This window comes from Phyllobates terribilis, unplaced genomic scaffold (assembly GCF_046119375.1).
Source record: "Phyllobates terribilis strain yellow unplaced genomic scaffold, ASM4611937v1 Scaffold_1__5_contigs__length_1240528914, whole genome shotgun sequence".
NCBI classification, from domain to species: domain Eukaryota; kingdom Metazoa; phylum Chordata; class Amphibia; order Anura; family Dendrobatidae; genus Phyllobates; species Phyllobates terribilis.
The window spans coordinates 653,652,133-653,664,928 of NW_027362761.1; positions in this window are offsets into that span (position 1 = coordinate 653,652,133).

Genomic DNA, 12,796 nt, shown 5'->3' on the forward strand with positions numbered 1-12,796 from the left:
AGCTACTGCGACCTGCACATCTCTTCCAAGGGGCATTTAAACCGTCTTGTTAATCTACTGCGACCTGCATGTCTCTTCCAAGGGGCATTTAAACCGTCTTGTTAAGCCACTGCGACCTGCACGTCTCTTCCAAGGGGCATTTAAACCGTCTTGTTAAGCTACTGCGACCTCCACCGCTCTTCCAAGGGGCATTTATTCCACCTTGTTAAGCTACTGCGTCCTGCACGTCTCTTCCAAAGGGCATTTAAACCGTCTTGTTAAGCTACTGTGACCTGCACGTCACTTCCAAGGGGGATTTAAACCGTCTTGTTAAGATACTGCGACCTGCACGTCTCTTCCAAGGTGCATTTAAAGCATCTTGTTAAGCTACTGCGACCTGCACGTCTCTTCCAAGGGGCATTTAAACCGTCTTATTAAGCTACTGCGACCTGCACGTCTCTTCCAAGGGGCATTTAAACCGTCTTATTAAGCTACTGCGACCTGCACATCTCTTCCAAGGGGCATTTAAACCGTCTTATTAAGCTACTGCGACCTGCATGTCTCTTCCAAGGGGCATTTAAACTGTCTTGTTAAGCTACTGCGACCTGCACGTCTCTTCCAATGGGCATTTAAATCGTCTTGGTAAGCTACTGCGACCTGCACGTCTCTTCCAAGGGGCATCTAAACTGTCTTGTTAAGCTACTGCGACCTCCACCGCTCTTCCAAGGGGCATTTAAACCGTCTTGTTAGGCTACTGCGACCTACACGTTTCTTCCAAGGGGCATTTAAACCGTCTTGGTAAGCTAATGCGACCAGCAAGCCTATTCCAAGGGGCATTTAAACACTCTTGTTAAGCTACTGCGACCTGCACGTCTCTTCCAAGGGGCATTTAAACCGTCTTGTTAAGCTACTGCAACCTGCACGTCTCTTCCATGGCGCATTTAAACCGTCTTGTTAAGCTACTGCGACTTGCACGTCTCTTCCAAGGGGCATTTAAACCGTCTTGTTAAGCTACTGTAACCTCCACCACTTTTCCAAGGGGCATTTAAACCGTCTTGTTAAGCTACTGCGTCCTGCACGTCTCTTCCAAGGGGCAGTCAAACCGTCTTGTTAAGCTACTGCGACCTGCATGTCTCTTCCAAGGGGCATTTAAACCGTCTTGTTAAGCCACTGCGACCTGCACGTCTCTTCCAAGGGGCATTTAAACCGTCTTTTTAAGCTGCTGCGACCTGCATGTCTCTTCCAAGGTCCATTTAAACAGTCTTGTTAAGCTACTGCGACCTCCACCGCTCTTCCAAGGGGCATTTAAAACATCTTGTTAAGCTACTGCGACCTGCACGTCTCTTCCAAGGGGCATTTAAACCGTCTTGTTAAGCTACTGCGACCTGCACATCTGTTCCATGGGGCATTTAAAACATCTTGTTAAGCTACTGCTACCTCCACCTCTCTTCCATGGGGCATTTAAACTGTCTTGTTAAGCTACTGCGACCTACATGTCTCTACCAAGAGACATTTAAACCGTCTTCATAAGCTACTGCGACCTGCGCGTCTCTTCCAAGGGGCATTTAAACAGTCTTGTTAAGCTGCTGCGACCTGTATGTCTCTTCCAAGTGGCATTTAAACCATCTTGTTAAGCTACTGCGACCTCCACCACTCTTCCAAGGGACATTTAAATCGTCTTGGTAAGCTACTGCGACCTGCACGTCTCTTCCAAGGGGCATTTAAACTGTCTTGTTAAGCTACTGCGACCTCCACCGCTCTTCCAAGGGGCATTTAAACCATCTTGTTAAGCTACTGCGACCTGCACGTCTCTTCCAAGGGGCATTTAAACTGTCTTGTTAAGCTTCTGCAACCTGCACTTCTCTTCTAAGCGGCATTTAAACCATCTTGTTAAGCCACTGCTACTTGCACGTCTCTTCCAAGTGGCATTTAAACCGTCTTGTTAAGCTACTTTAACCTCCACCACTTTTCCAAGGGGCATTTAAACCGTCTTGTTAAGCTACTGCGACCTCCACGTCTCTTCCAAGGGGCATTTAAAATGCTTTGTTAAGCTACTGCGACCTGCATGTCTCTTCCAAGGGGCATTTAAACCGTCTTGTTAAGCTACTGCAACCTGCACGTCTCTTCCAAGGGGCATTTAAACCGTCTAGTTAAGCTGCTGCGACCTGCATGTCTCTTCCAAGGGGCATTTAAACTGTCTTGTTAAGCTACTGCGACCTCCACCGCACTTCCAAGGGGCATTTAAACCGTCTTGTTAAGCTACTGCGACCTGCACGTCTCTTTCAAGGGGCATTTAAACTGTCTTGTTAAGCTGCTGCCACCTCCACCGCTCTTCCAAGGGGCATTTAACCCGTCTTGTTAAGCTACTTCGACCTGCACGTCTCTTCCAAGTGGCATTTAAACGTCTTGTTAAGCTACTGCGACCTGCACGTCTCTTCCAAGGGGAATTTAAACTGTCTTATTAAGCTACTGCGACCTCCACCTCTCTTCCAAGGGGCATTTAAACCATCTTATTAAGCTACTGCGACCTGCACATCTCTTCCAAGGGGCGCATTTAAACCGTCTTAATAAGCTACTGCGACCTGCACGTCTCTTCCAAGTGGGATTTAAACCGTCTTGTTAAGCTACTGCGACCTGCACGTCTCTTCCAAGGAGCATTTAAACCATCTTATTAAGCTACTGCGACCTGCTCGTCTATTCCAAGGGGCATTTAAACCGTCTTTTTAAGCTACTGCGACCTCCAACGCTCTTCCAAGGGGCATTTAATCCACCTTGTTAAGCTACTGCGACCTGCACGTCTCTTCCAAGGGGCATGTAAACCGTCTTGGTAAGCTAATTCGACCTGCAAGCCTATTCCAAGGGGCATTTAAACCGTCTTGTTAAGCTACTGCGACCTGCACGTCTCTTCCAAGGGGGATTTAAACTGTCTTGTTAAGCTACTGCGACCTCCACCGCTCTTCCAAGGGGCATTTAAACTGTCTTGTTAAGCTACTGCGACCTGCACGTCTCTTCCAAGGGGCATTTAAACTGTCTTGTTAAGCTACTGCGACCTCCACCGCTCTTCCAAGGGGCATTTAAACCATCTTGTTAAGCTACTGCGACCTGCACGTCTCTTCCAAGGGGCATTTAAACTGTCTTGTTAAGCTTCTGCGAAATGCACGTCTCTTCTGAGAGGCATTTAAACCGTCTTGTTAAGCTACTGCTACTTGCACGTCTCTTCCAAGTGGCATTTAAACCGTCTTGTTAAGCTACTGCGACCTCCAGGTCTCTTCCAAGGGACATTTAAATTGCTTTGTTAAGCTACTGCGACTTGCATGTCTCTTCCAAGGGGTATTTAAACCGTCTGGTTGAGCTGCTGCGACCTGCATGTCTCTTCCAAGGGGCATTTCAACTGTCTTGTTAAGCTACTGCGACCTGCACTTCTCTTCCAAGGGGCATTTAAACCGTCTAGTTAAGCTGCTGCGACCTGCATGTCTCTTCCAAGAGGCATTTCAACTGTCTTGTTAAGCTACTGCGACCTCCACCTCTCTTTCAAGGGGCATTTAACCCGTCTTGTTAAGCTACTTCGAGCTGCACGACTCTTCCAAGTGGCATTCAAACCGTCTTGTTAAGCTACTGCGACCTGCACGTCTCTTCCAAGGGGAATTTAAACTGTCTTATTAAGCTACTGCGACCTCCACCTCTCTTCCAAGGGGCATTTAAACCATCTTATTAAGCTACTGCGACCTGCACATCTCTTCCAAGGGGCGCATTTAAACTGTGTTATTAAGCTACTGCGACCTGCATGTCTCTTCCAAGGGGCATTTAAACCGTCTTGTTAAGTTACTGCGACCTCCACCGCACTTTCAGGGGGCATTTAAACCGTCTTGTTAAGCTACTGCGACCTGCACGTCTCTTCCAAGGGACATTTAAACCGTCTTGTTAAGCTACTGCCACCTCCACCGCTCTTGCAAGGGGCATTTAACCCGTCTTTTTAAGCTACTTCGACCTGCACGTCTCTTCCAAGTGCATTTAAACCGTCTTGTTAAGCTACTGCGACCTGCACGTCTCTTCCAAGGTGAATTTAAACTGTCTTATTAAGCTACTGCGACCTCCACCTCTCTTCCAAGGGGCATTTAAACTGTCTTGTTAAGCTACTGCGACCTGCACGTCTCTTCCAATGGGCATTTAAATCGTCTTGGTAAGCTACTGCGACCTGCACGTCTCTTCCAAGGGGCATTTAAACTGTCTTGTTAAGCTACTGCGACCTCCACCGCTCTTCCAAGGGGCATTTAAACCGTCTTGTTAAGCTACTGCGATCTGCACGTTTCTTCCAAGGGGCATTTAAACTGTCTTGTTAAGCCACTGCGACCTGCACGTCTCTTCCAAGGGGCATTTAAACAGTCTTGTTAAGCTGCTGCGACCTATATGTCTCTTACAAGCGGCATTTAAACCATCTTGTTAAGCTACCGCGACCTCCACCGCTCTTCCAAGCTACTGCGACCTGCACGTCTCTTCCAAGGGGCATTTAAATCGTCTTGGTAAGCTACTGCGACTTGCACGTCTCTTCCAAGGGGCATTTAAACTGTCTTGTTAAGCTACTGCGACCTCCACCGCTCTTCCAAGGGGCATTTAAACCATCTTGTTAAGCTACTGCGACCTGCACGTCTCTTCCAAGGGGCATTTAAACTGTCTTGTTAAGCTTCTGCGACCTGCACGTCTCTTCTAAGGGGCATTTAAACCATCTTGTTAAGCTACTGCGACCTGCACGTCTCTTCCAAGGGGCATTTAAACTGTCTTGTTAAGCTTCTGCGACCTGCACGTCTCTTCTGAGGGGCATTTAAACCGTCTTGTTAAGCTACTGCTACTTGCACGTCTCTTCCAAGTGGCATTTAAACCGTCCTGTTAAGCTACTGTAACCTCCACCACTTTTCCAAGGGGCATTTAAACCGTCTTGTTAAGCTACTGCGACCTCCACGTCTCTTCCAAGGGGCATTTAAAATGCTTTGTTAAGCTACTGCGACCTGCTTGTCTCTTCCAAGGGGCATTTAAACCGTCTAGTTAAGCTGCTGCGACCTGCATGTCTCTTCCAAGGGGCATTTCAACTGTCTTGTTAAGCTACTGCGACGTCCACCGCACTTCCAAGGGGCATTTAAACCGTCTTGTTAAGCTACTGCGACCTGCACGTCTCTTCCAAGTGGCATTTAAACCGTATTGTTAATCTACTGCGACCTGCACGTCTCTTCCAAGGGGAATTTAAACTGTCTTATTAAGCTACTGCGACCTCCACCTCTCTACCAAGGGGCATTTAAACCATCTTATTAAGCTACTGCGACCTGCACATCTCTTCCAAGGTGCGCATTTAAACCGTCTTATTAAGCTACTGCGACCTGCATGTCTCTTACAAGGGGCATTTAAACCGTCTTGTTAAGCTGCTGCGGCCTGCATGTCTCTTCCAAGGGGCATTTAAACCATCTTGTTAAGCTACTGCGACCTGCACGACTCTTTCAAGCGGCATTTAAACTGTCTTGTTAAGCTACTGCCACCTCCACCGCTCTTGCAAGGGGCATTTAACCCATCTTGTTAAGCTACTTCGACCTGCACGTCTCTTCCAAGTGGCATTTAAACCGTCTTGTTAAGCTACTGCGACCTGCACGTCTCTTCCAAGGGGAATTTAAACTGTCTTATTAAGCTACTGCGACCTCCACCTCTCTTCCAAGGGGCATTTAAACTATCTTATTAAGCTACTGCGACCTGCACATCTCTTCCAAGGGGCGCATTTAATCCGTCTTATTAAGCTACTGCGACCTGCACGTCTCTTACAAGGTGCATTTAAACCGTCTTGTTAAGCTACTGCGACCTACATGTCTCTACCAAAAGACATTTAAACCGTCTTCTTAAGCTACTGCGACCTGCACGTCTCTTCCAAGGGGCATTTAAACCATCTTGTTAAGCTACTGCGAACTCCACCGCTCTTCCAAGGTGCATTTAAACTGTCTTGTTAAGCTACTGCGACCTGCACGTCTCTTCCAAGGGGCATTTAAATCATCTTGGTAAGCTACTGCGATCTGCACGTCTCTTCCAAGGGAAATTTAAACTGTCTTGTTAAGCTACTGCGACCTCCACCGATCTTCCAAGGGGCATTTAAACCATCTTGTTAAGCTACTGCGACCTGCACGTCTCTTCTAAGGGGCATTTAAACCGTCTTGCTAAGCTACTGCTACTTGCACGTCTCTTCCAAGTGGCATTTAAACTGTCTTGTTAAGCTACTGTAACCTCCACCACTTTTCCAATGGGCATTTAAACCGTCTTGTTAAGCTACTGCGACCTCCACGTCTCTTCCAAGGGGCATTTAAAATGCTTTGTTAAGCTACTGCGACCTGCAAGTCTCTTGCAAGGGGCATTTAAACCGTCTTGTTAAGCTACTGCGACCTGCACGTCTCTTCCAAGGGGCATTTAAACCGTCTAGTTAAGCTGCTGCGACCTGCATGTCTCTTCCAAGGAGCATTTAAACTGTCTTGTTAAGCTTCTGCGATCTGCACGTCTCTTCTAAGGGGCATTTAAACCGTCTTTTTAAGCTACTGCTACTTGCACGTCTCTTCCAAGTGGCATTTAAACCGTCTTGTTAAGCTACTGTAAACTCCACCACTTTTCCAAGGGGCATTTAAACCGTCTTGTTAAGCTACTGCGACCTCCACGTCTCTTCCAAGGGGCATTTAAAATGCTTTGTTAAGCTACTGCGACCTGCATGTCTCTTCCAAGGGGCATTTAAACCGTCTTGTTAAGCTACTGCGACCTGCACGACTCTTCCAAGGGGCATTTAAACCGTCTAGTTAAGCTGCTGCGACCTGCATGTCTCTTCCAAGGAGCATTTAAACTGTTTTATTAAGCTTCTGCGACCTGCATGTCTCTTCTAAGAGGCATTTAAACCGTCTTTTTAAGCTACTGCTACTTGCACGTCTCTTCCAAGTGGCATTTAAACCGTCTTATTAAGCTACTGTAACCTCCACCACTTTTCCAAGGGGCATTTAAACCGTCTTGTTAAGCTACTGCGACCTCCACGTCTCTTCCAAGGGGCATTTAAAATGCTTTGTTAAGCTACTGCGACCTGCATGTCTCTTCCAAGGGGCATTTAAACCGTCTTGTTAAGCTACTGTGACCTGCACGTCTCTTCCAAGGGGCATTTAAACTGTCTTGTTAAGCTACTGTGACCTCCACCGCACTTCCAAGGGGCATTTAAACCGTCTTGTTAAGCTACTGCGACCTGCACGTCTCTTTCAAGGGGCATTTAAGTTGTCTTGTTAAGCTACTGCCACCTCCACCGCTCTTGCAAGGGGCATTTAACCCGTCTTGTTAAGCTACTTCGACCTGCACGTCTCTTCCAAGTGGCATTTAAACCGTCTTGTTAAGCTACTGCGACTTGCACGTCTCTTCCAAGGGGAATTTAAACTGTCTTATTAAGCTACTGCGACCTCCACCTCTCTTCCAAGGGGCATTTAAACCATCTTATTAAGCTACTGCGACCTGCACATCTCTTTCAAGGGGCGCATTTAAGCCGTCTTATTAAGCTACTGCGACCTGCACGTCTCTTCCAAGTGGCATTTAAAACGTCTTGGTAAGCTACTGCTACCTGCAAGCCTATTCCAAGGGTAATTTAAACCCTCTTGTTAAGCTACTGCGACCTGCACGTCTCTTCCAAGTGGGATTTAAACCATCTTGTTAAGCTACTGCGACCTGCACGTCTCTTCCAAGGAGCATTTAAACCATCTAGTTAAGCTGCTGCGACCTGCACCTCTCTTTCAAGGGGCATTTAAACTGTCTTGTTAAGCTACTGCCACCTCCACCGCTCTTGCAAGGGGCATTTAACCCGTCTTGTTAAGCTACTTCGACCTGCACGTCTCTTCCAAGTGGCAGTTAAACCGTCTTTTTAAGCTTCTGCGACCTGCACCTCTCTTTCAAGGGGCATTTAAAATGCTTTGTTAAGCTACTGCGACCTGCACGTCTCTTCCAAGGGGCATTTAAACCGTCTAGTTAAGCTGCTGCGACCTGCACCTCTCTTTCAAGGGGCATTTAAACTGTCTTGTTAAGCTACTGCCACCTCCACCGCTCTTGCAAGGGGCATTTAACCCGTCTTGTTAAGCTACTTCGACCTGCACGTCTCTTCCAAGTGGCATTTAAACCGTCTTGTTAAGCTTCTGCGACCTGCATGTCTCTTCCAAGGGGCATTTAAACAATCTTATTAAGCTACTGCGACCTGCACATCTCTTCCAAGGGGCGCATTTAAACCGTCTTATTAAGCTACTGCGACCTGCACATCTCTTACAAGGGGCATTTAAACCGTCTTGGTAAGCTACTGCTACCTGCAAGCCTATTCCAAGGGTAATTTAAACCCTCTTGTTAAGCTACTGCGACCTGCACGTCTCTTCCAAGGGGCATTTAAACCGTCTTTTAAGCTGCTGCGACCTGCATGTCTCTTCCAAGGGGCATTTAAACCATCTTGTTAAGCTACTGCGACCTCCAACGCTCTTCCAAGGGGCATTTAATCCACCTTGTTAAGCTACTGCGACCTGCACGTCTCTTCCAAGGGGCATTTCAACCGTCTTGGTAAGATAATGCGACCTGCAAGCCTATTCCAAGGGGTATTTAAACCGTCTTGTTAAGCTCCTGCGACCTGCACGTCTCTTCCAAGGGGCATTTAAACCGTCTTGTTAAGCTACTGCGACCTGCACGTCTCTTTCAAGGACCATTTAAACTCTCTTGTTAAGCTACTGCGACCTCCACCGCTCTTCCAAGGGGCATTTAACCCGTCTTGTTAAGCTACTGCGACCTGCACATCTCTTACAAGGGGCATTTAAACCGTCTTTTTAAGCTACTGCGACCTGCACGTCTCTTCCAAGGGGCATTTAAACTGTCTTGTTAAGCTACAGCGACCTCCACCGCTCTTCCAACGGGCATTTAAAACATCTTTTTAAGCTACTGCGACCTCCACGTCTCTTCCAAGTGGGATTTAAACCGTTTTGTTAAGCTACTGCGACCTGAACGTCTCTTCCAAGGCGCATTTAAACCATCTATTTAAGCTACTGCGACTTGCACATCTCTTCAAAGGGGCATTTAAACCGTCTTGCTAAGCTACTGTGCCCTGCTCGTCTCTTCCAAGGGGCATTTAAACCGTCTTATTAAGCTACTGTGCCCTGCTCGTCTATTCCAAGGGGCATTTAAACCGTCTTGTTAAGCTACTGGGACCTGCACGTCTCTTCCAAGGCGCATTTAAACCGTCTATTTAAGCTACTGCGGCTTGCACATCTCTTCAATGGGGCATTTAAAGCGTCTTGTTAAAATACTGTAGCCTCCACCACTTTTCCAAGGGGCATTTAAACCGTGTTGTTAAGCTACTGCGAACTGCACGTCTCTTCCAAGGGGCATTTAAACCGTATTTTTAAGCTGCTGCGAACTGCATGTCTCTTCCAAGGGGCATTTAAACCATCTTGTTAAGCTACTGCGACCTGCACGTCTCATCCAATGGGCATTTAAACCTTCTTTTAAGCTGCTGCGACCTGCACGTCTCTTCCAAGGGGCATTTAATCCATCTTGTTAAGCTACTGCAACCTGCACGTCTCATCCAATGGGCATTTAAACCGTCTTCTTAAGCTACTGCGACCTGCATGTCTCTTCCAAGGGGCATTTAAAACATCTTGTTAAGCCACTGCGACCTGCACGTCTCTTCAAAGGGGCATTTAAACCGTCTTTTTAAGCTGCTGTGAACTGCATGTCTCTTCCAAGGGGCATTTAAACCGTCTTATTAAGCTACTGCGACCTGCACGTCTCTTCCAAGGGGCATTTAAACTGTCTTGTTAAGCCACTGCGACCTCCACCGCTCTTCCAAGGGGCATTTATCCGTCTTGTTAAGCTACTGCGACCTGCACGTTTCTTCCAAGGGGCATTTAAACCGTCTTGGTAAGCTAATGCGACCTGCAAGTATATTCCAAGGGGTATTTAAACCGTCTTGTTAAGCTACTGCGACATGCTCGTCTCTTCCAAGAGGCATTTAAACCGTCTTGTTAAGCTACTGCGACCTGCACGTCTCTTCCAAGGGGAATTTAAACTGTCTTATTAAGCTACTGCGACCTCCACCTCTCTTCCAAGGGGCATTTAAACCATCTTATTAAGCTACTGCGACCTGCACATCTCTTCCAAGGGGCGCATTTAAACCGTCTTATTAAGCTACTGCGACCTGCACGTCTCTTCCAACGGGCATTTAAACCGTCTTGGTAAGCTACTGTGACCTGCAAGCCTATTACAATAGTCATTTAAACCCTCTTGTTAAGCTACTGCGACCTACACGTCTCTTCCAAGTGGGATTTAAACCGTCTTGTTAAGCTACTGCGACCTGCGCGTCTCTTCCAAGGGGCAATTAAACCGTCTTATTAAGCTACTGTGCCCTGCTCGTCTATTCCAAGGGGTATTTAAACCGTCTTGTTAAGCTACTGCGACCTGCACGTCTCTTCCAAGGCGAATTTAAACCGTCTATTTAAGCTACTGCGACTTGGACATCTCTTCATAGGGGCATTTAAACCGTCTTGTTAAGCTACTGTAGCCTCCACCACTTTTCCAAGGGGCATTTAAACCGTGTTGTTAAGCTACTGCGACCTGCACGTCTCTTCCAATGGGCATTTTAACCGTATTTTTAAGCTGCTGCGAACTGCATGTCTCTTCCAAGGGGCATTTAAAACGTCTTTTTAAGCTGCTGCGACCTGCATGTCTCTTCCAAGTGGCATTTAAACCATCTTGTTAAGGTACTGCGACCTGCACGTCTCATCCAATGGACATTTAAACCGTCTTGTTAAGCTACTGCGACCTGCATGTCTCTTCCAAGGGGCATTTAAACCGTCTTGTTAAGCCACTGCGACCTGCACGTCTCTTCCAAGGGGCATTTAAACAGTCTTTTTAAGCTGCTGCGAACTGCATGTCTCTTCCAAGGGCCATTTAAACCATCTTGTTAAGCTACGGCGACCTCCACCGCTCTTCCAAGGGGCATTTAATCCACCTTGTTAAGCTACTGCGACCTGCATGTCTCTTCCAAGGGGGATTTAAACCGTCTTGTTAAGCTACTGCGACCTGCACGTCTCTTCCAAGGTGCATTTAAAGCATCTTCTTAAGCTACTGCGACCTGCACGTCTCTTCCAAGGGGCATTTAAACCGTCTTATTAAGCTACTGCGACCTGCACGTCTCTTCCAAGGGCCGTTTGAACTGTCTTGTTAAGCTACTGCGACCTCCACCTCTCTTCCAAGGGGCATTTAAACCGTCTTATTAAGCTACTGCGACCTGCACATCTCTTCCAAGGGGCATTTAAACCGTCTTATTAAGCTACTGCGACCTGCACGTCTCTTCCAAGGGGCATTTAAACTGTCTTGTTAAGCTACTGCGACCTCCACCGCTCTTCCAAGGGGCATGTATCCGTCTTGTTAAGCTACTGCGACCTGCACGTTTCTTCCAAGGGGCATTTAAACCGTCTTGGTAAGGTAATGCGACCTGCAAGCCTATTCCAAGGGGTATTTAAACCGTCTTGTTAAGCTACTGCGACCTGCTCGTCTCTTCCAAGAGGCATTTAAACGGTCTTATTAAGCTACTGCGACCTCCTCGTCTATTCCAAGGGGCACTTAAACCGTCTTGTTAAGCTACTGCGACCTGCACGTCTCTTCCAAGGCGCATTTAAACCGTCTTTTTAAGCTACTGCGACTTGCACATCTCTTCAAAGGGGCATTTAAACCATCTTGTTAAGCTACTGCGACCTGCAAGCCTATTCCAAGGGGCATTTAAACCGTCTTGTTAAGCTACTGTAACCTCCACCACTTTTCCAACGGGCATTTAAACCGTCTTGTTAAGCTACTGCAACCTGCACATCTCTTCCAAGGGGCATTTAAACCGTCTTGTTAAGCTACTGCGACCTGCATGTCTCTTCCAAGGGGCATTTAAACCGTCTTGTTAAGCCACTGCGACCTGCACGTCTCTTCCAAGGTTCATTTAAACCGTCTTTTTAAGCTGCTGCGAACTGCATGTCTCTTCCAAGGGGCATTTAAACCATCTTATTAAGCTACTGCGACCTCCACCGCTCTTCCAAGGGGCATTTAATCCACCTTGTTAAGCTACTGCGTCCTGCACGTCTCTTCCAAAGGGCATTTAAACCATCGTTTTAAGCTACTGTGACCTGCACGTCACTTCCAAGTGGGATTTAAACCGTCTTGTTAAGCTACTGCGACCTGCACGTCTCTTCCAAGGTGCATTTAAAGCATCTTGTTAAGCTACTGCGACCTGCACGTCTCTTCCAAGGGGCATTTAAACCGTCTTATTAAACTACTGCGACCTGCACGTCTCTTCCAAGGGGCATTTAAACTGTCTTGTTAAGCTACTGCGACCTCCACCTCTCTTCCAAGGGGCATTTAAACCGTCTTATTAAGCTACTGCGACCTGCACATCTCTTCCAAGGGGCATTTAAACCGTCTTATTAAGCTACTGCGACCTGCACGTCTCTTCCAAGGGGCATTTAAACTGTCTTGTTAAGCTACTGTGACCTCCACCGCTCTTCCAAGGGGCATTTAAACCGTCTTGTTAAGCTACTGCGACCTGCACGTCTCTTCCATGGCGCATTTAAACCGTCTTTTTAAGCTACTGCGACTTGCACGTCTCTTCCAAGGGGCGTTTAAACCGTCTTGTTAAGCTACTGTAACCTCCACCACTTTTCCAAGGGGCATTTAAACCGTCTTGTTAAGCTACTGCGTCCTGCACGTCTCTTCCAAGGGGCATTTAAACCGTCTTGTTAAGCTACTGCGACCTGCAAGC